This window comes from Myxine glutinosa, unplaced genomic scaffold (genome assembly GCF_964187855.1).
Source record: "Myxine glutinosa unplaced genomic scaffold, kmMyxGlut1.1 SCAFFOLD_2731, whole genome shotgun sequence".
NCBI classification, from domain to species: Eukaryota; Metazoa; Chordata; class Myxini; order Myxiniformes; family Myxinidae; genus Myxine; species Myxine glutinosa.
In genome coordinates, this window is record NW_027618825.1 from 41,520 (window position 1) to 47,920 (window position 6,401).

The 6,401-nt window shown below is 46.7% G+C and overlaps 1 pseudogene; it reads left to right on the top strand.

Annotated features, from left to right (window-relative positions):
- The first annotated feature begins 1,178 nt into the window (after positions 1–1,178).
- LOC144889329 (protein FAM200C-like) lies at positions 1,179–3,636 on the top strand (annotated as a pseudogene).
- Positions 3,637–6,401: the final 2,765 nt, after the last annotated feature.

Below are 6,401 nucleotides of genomic sequence, written 5' to 3' on the forward strand. Positions count from 1 at the left end.
ATTGCTATCCAGTATTGCCGATAGCAATACAATCGCCAGCAAAATCCAGTCGTTTTACAAAGTCATACAGAGTGGAAAAGAACACTCTTCTTTCCATGGGTTCACTCGGTGCGTACACGATCACAATAATAATATTTTGTGTGTTACAATAGAACTCCACCGCTATCAGATGTGCCTTATAAATTTCCTTAAAGACAATCTTCTGAGCAGGAATTATATCACTTAAGGCGATGGAAATGCCAGATTTGGGTGTGGTAAAACCACTCAACCACCACTGCCCTTGATAAAGTTTACCCCATTCAGCTATCAGAGTGTCCGTAGCATGGGTCTCTTGTATCAAGATGATGTCAGCTTTCACTCTCTCCATTGCCTGAATTGTCTGAATTTTCCGTAAGGGGGTACAACCCCCATTAATATTCAGGGATGCAATACATATCTCTCGCATTGTCATTCTACAAAGGTAGCTCACCCTCCGCCTGCAATTCCTTATTCGCATTTGTAACCGCTTTTCGAAGACACTGAAATTGGGCCTCCAAGATTTCCATTAGATAATTTCTTTGCAGGAGGGGTCTTGCAGTCCTGATGAAAGTTTTCACATCAGGAAAATGATCTTTGATTACAACATGGCGTTGCCTAAACGTCTCATTTAAGAACTTGATGACGTTTTCCTTTGTTACCTCAATTTGTCCTTCATCCTGATAATCGCTCACAAAAAAAGGCTTTGAGTTTCTTTATCCAGCTCCCTAACTACATCAACGTTGAAATCACTTTGTTGTGTCAGGTACTGGCACAACATCTGTGTCATTAACACTGCAGTCTTCCTGTTGCATCTCCAGGGATACATCTGTCCCACTGCTGTTGCCTGTTTAGACCATCATAATTATAGGTCTGTTTAGATTACAGGTTTTCAAAGTGGTTCCTACCGCCCCCCAGTAGGCACTGGGAGCTTTCAGGGGGGCGCTCAAGAGTCCACGGGCGGTAGGGGGGGGGGGTGCTGGCAATGATTTGGGGGGCACTGACGATTTAGAGGAGCAGCGGCGATTTGGAGCGCTCATTGGGCTTCCTGCAGTTTGAACAGGTTACCCGGCGCCATTCGGCAAATTGGCCATCCAATCAACGACCACATTCTTTCCCCCTTCGCATTGTTTTTATGATCACATATTCGCTGATGTTGTGTAGGTATTTTCTTGTCCATACATGCTCATGCAACAAACATGATAGTGTATGATACCAGCGAAATACTATTGGCCGCCAATGCGGCCAATAGTACAACACTAATTTTTGTCACGTGGTGCCATTTCAACCAATCGGCTTGCAAGAATCTTTTTATGCGGGATATAATACACTCTATTCGTGCTGGACTATTCAACGTGCCTGGTTCAACTTTACAGCCTGGCCTTGCCTGCACAGACATTGGGCAAGGTATGAACAGTCAGTGTTAGCGCTGGTGTTAGTCTTTCGACATTTTGGCGTGTTGATTTCGTAATTCAAAAAAGCTTCACGTCCGGTCGGCTTCAAGATGTCGGCCTCAAAGAAAAAGTGTCGTCAGTATTCCGTTGAATACATCAAGTATGGAATCATTCCATCTCCGACGAACAAACAGTTACCGATGTGTTTGTTGTGTGGTATCACGCTGTCCAATGAAGCAATGAAACCATCTCGACTGAGCGAGCACCTGAGTAAAAAGCACAGTGATGAGGCTCGCGCAGAGGTCAGCTATTTCCAATCGCTGAAAGAGAAATTTGAGAAGCGATCCATGGTAACGACGATGTTCAAAGCCAGCCAAAAGCTCGTGGATAAAGGACTGGAAGCGTCATATAAGCTGTCATTGCTCATCGCCAGATCTGGAAAACCGTATTCAATCGGCGAACAGTTGATCAAACCAGCTGTTGGGGAAGTGATAAAAACCGTTATGGGCCAGGATCCGAATCCAGTTCTCTCGTCGATTGCGCTCAGCAATGATTCCGTGGCCAGGCGGATTGATGAAATGTCATCAGATGTAGAAGATAAGCTGTGTAGTGAGCTGAGAAGCACACACTTCGCCATCTAGCTGGATGAGTCCACTTTGCATGACAGTGAAGCTCTGTTACTCTGCTACGTTCGCTTCATCCGTGATCAGGAAATGGTGGAAGAAATGTTGTTTGCCCGCTCTCTCCAGACAGATATGAAGGGTTCTTCCATCTTCCAAACGTTGGAGAAGTACTTTACTGATAAGAACATACCGATGGAGAACATTCTCGCTTGCGCGATGGACGGTGCACCAGCAATGGTTGGCTGCCAGCATGGTTTTATTGCGCTTCTGAAGAACCAGGTACCGTCCGTGTTCGCCATTCACTGTGTCGTGCACCGCCAGCATCTTGTAGCAAAAGCTCTCAGCACCAGACTTCATACGTCACTCCAAACAGTAATCAAAGCAGTGAATAAAATCAAGGTGTCCTCTCTGCATGATCGGCTGTTTCGTCAGCTTTGCCAGGAGAACGATGAGGCAGTCGAGCGGCTCCTGTTGCACACCGAAGTTCAATGGTTGTCCAAAGGCGCTTGTTTGACCCGTTTCCATGCCCTCTTCTCAACAGTGGTCGAGTTTCTGTCGGAAATTGATACGGAGCTATCGGAGAAAGTGAATGCGATTGAGCATGATGTGGCTTACCTCACGGACATATTCAGTATACTGAATGATGTCAACAAACAACTCCAGGGTGACAATATGACGCTGATTAAAGCAAAGAAAGTGATCGGCACGTTCCTAACCAAGGCGACTATGCACAGGGTAACCCTCGGCCGCAGAGATATGTACCACTTTCCCCGGTTGGCAAAGGAAACTGCTGTTTCTGATTTAGAGCTGCTCGTTTATTGCAATCACCTTGAGAAGATTCGCGGAGATATGGAGCAGCATTTCAGAGACATGCTAGAACTGTCGGTGCCAGCATGGGCGATCAACCCATTCAAATGTGACATTCAAGATGTGAAGCGCGAATTACAGGATGAAATTATCAACCTCCACAATGATGAGGCGAAGGCAAGATTCTCGCAGCATGAATACGGCAAATTCTGGATTCTGGAGCGGGGTGAATACCCCGCAATGTGGACAGAGGCAGAACTGCTGCTGATGGCGTTCCCCACATCATACCTCGTTGAAAGAGGGTTCAGCGCCGTGATGGTGCTGCTAACCAAGTATCGAAACCACCTTGACATTACCAAGAGGGGCGATCTGTGTCTCTACCTCACTGAGATGGAGCCAGACGTTCGTAATCTCGCAGCGAGTCACCAGGCCCACCCCTTCACACTAACGGTATTTGGGCCTGTGATAACAGATTCCCAGTTTGCCTCACCTGGACCTGTTCTGCTGAAACATTGTAGGTCGTGCAAAATAAAATAAAAGGTAAAGTAAAATAAAGTAAAATATTATTCAGAAAATATTTGGCTTCTGTTATTTTTGCTTCCTATCTCCATAAATTCTGGGTGTCCGGCCACAAACGATAGGACAAGGGGGGCATTGGGCTGGTCCAAGAGGGCAGAAGGGGGCGGTAGCCCAAAAAAGTTTGAGAACCACTGGTTTAGACCATCATCCTTGGTCGTTACAACGGGATGTGAGCAACAACCATTATCACTTAGCACCCGAGACTGGTGTTGGCTTAGCGGTTAGGGATCCTAGGATCGTGGGTTCGAATCCCGGTCGATCATTGAATAATTGACAGGGGGGTTGACTCAGCCTGTCATCCTTCCGAGGTCGGCAAATTGAGTACCAGCTTGCTGGGATGAATGATCACGGTGTGTACACCGTATCCCTGCGCATCGTGAGAGCATGACTAAGAGTTGGCGTCAGGAAGGGCATCCGGCCATAAAAACATTGCCTCAAACAGGGAACCATGATTGTCATGGGGCCCGCAAGGCTAACCCCCGCTCTAGCGGGGAAAATGGCCTTAAAACGATCATTCATTCATTCACCGGAGACTGCTCGTTGCCACAAGGCACAATGGTTTCATCATCACAAGCAATAGTGGTGCTTTGGTTTTCTTCAACAAGAGCAAGGGGTGAAGTCCAACTCTCATCTATTTCATCACCACCTTGCCCATCTTTCAAATAATCATCAGGGTAGTCTGAGATAGTCTGCCTGTATGAGTATTACTTTACTACCATTGTCTTCATTCTCGGCGCTCAAAAGAATTACGTTTCAAGTTCCTCTTAGTCTCGGTGCCTATCGTCAGCACTTCCTCAGAAACCATATTCTCTTGAGGTTGTAGCCTCTCATCCACATCGACTGGATGCTCAGCTACTGTACTGACCTCAGCAACACTGCCACAAATTGCCAAGTCCTGGTCTTCCGGTGTGAATCTCTGTACCCCACACGGCTCATTAACCAGGGGCACTGCGTCAGTCATGGGGGGGGGCCGACCCAACTGCTGTAGCGTAAGTCTTCTTGGCGTCTGGACAATACTGTTTAGTGTGTCTATGTGCTCCACATCCATAGCAAATCAAGGTCTCAGTAGCCATGAAAATCCTATCTTCATGTTCATCTATTTTAAAAGTGTGGGAGGTGTTTAACTGTTTTGCTCCGTCTTTTAATACAGCAAAAGAAAAACTTCTAAACAATTGCACATGCTTCAATCTTCCGTTTCTCGTACGCAGAGGAACCCGAATGATTTGAGAGACGACAGTGCCAAACACACCTAGTTTGTGTAGGACTTCCTCATTACCTAGAAAAGGTGGAACGTTACTCAGAATGACTTTAACTGCGGGCGTGTCCATCGACGACACAGGAACAAACAGATCGTTTCCCAAGGTCAAACCATTCTGCACAACAATATCGGCCAGACTTACATGCGAGACAAATACCACAATTTTATGATTCATCCGAGACGCGGCACGAATGTTACTCACGTCGATTAAATCCCCAATCATGAGCAAAATGTCATCCATTTCAACTCCTTCCGGCGGGACAAGGCACAGCCCGTGATTACGCGATAAACCCTCATCGGTAACACGATCGGCAGACCTTTGGCTACTCCTATGAGCCATATTGTGAAAGGAAAAACGGACCGAAAAGTAAATAGATTTATATAATCCTAAATATAATAAAAGTAAATAGGAAAATAGAATCTGAGAAAAAAAAATAGATAGATCAATAAATAAATAAAAATCAAAGCACGGTTTAAACCACGTTAGGAATAAAAACGTGGTTTAAACCCTTACCGTGCTGTCTCTCCCTCTCTCTGGCTTGTACAGTTTGATAGGAAAGAAGGAGAGCGAGGGAGATGGAGGGGGAGACAGAGACAGAGACAGAGAGAGAGAGAGAGAGAGAGAGAGAGAGAGAGAGACAGAGAGAGAGAGAGAGAGAGAGAGAGAGAGAGAGAGAGACAGAGAGAGACAGAGAGAGACAGAGAGAGACAGAGAGAGACAGAGAGAGACAGAGAGAGACAGAGAGAGACAGAGAGAGACAGAGAGAGACAGAGAGAGACAGAGAGAGACAGAGAGAGACAGAGAGAGACAGAGAGAGAGACAGAGACAGAGACAGAGACAGAGACAGAGACAGAGACAGAGAGAGAGAGAGAGAGAGAGAGAGAGAGAGAGAGAGAGAGAGAGAGAGAAGAATGGCCTCCAGATTATTATTTTTTCTCCAGGGAGGAATAGCCTCCAGTTGCAACACCCTGTCAACATGACATCGCTACGGCGGCAGTGACATGCCACCTCATTGGCTGGTGTCCAGGCTTGATCGCAGAATGTTTGTGGCTGTGGTGGAGGGGATAAAAGGCTGCGCACATATGGGTGATCTCTCTCTCTCTCTCTCTCTTTGATGTCTTGGCAGTGAGTTGGGTGCTTAAGCTCTGCTCTCTCTCTCTTTGAAATCGGGTGACTCTTCACAGCCGAGTTGGCTGGAACTGGGGACGCTTGCACTCTCTCCCAGGTCAGTGGCTTCACTCTGCAGTGAGATTGCCTTCGAGGTTGCCGGCGGGCTGACCTATGCCTCTCTGCAGACATTTCCCATTCTTTTCCTGGACACCTGCCCACCCGTATCCTTCAAGACTTTGCCTGGTTTCTCCCTGGGTGGATGAATCCATTTGAAGCCAAAGCATTCAAAACACCTGTATCAAGTGAACACTGCATGGCCAAAAGTATGCGGACACCCCTTCTAATTAGTGGATTTGGCTGTTTCAGCCACACCTATTGCTGACAGGTATATATAATCAAGCACACAGCCATGCAATCTCCATAGACGAACATTGGCAGTAGAATGGGCCATACTGAAGAACTCAGTGACTTTCAACGTGGCACCGTCATAGGATGCCACCTTTCCAACAAGTCAGTTCATCAAATTTCTGCCCTGCTGGACCTGCCCCGGTCAACTGTAAGTGTGTTATTGTGAAGTGGAAACGTCTAGGAGCAACAACAGCTAAGCCGCAAAG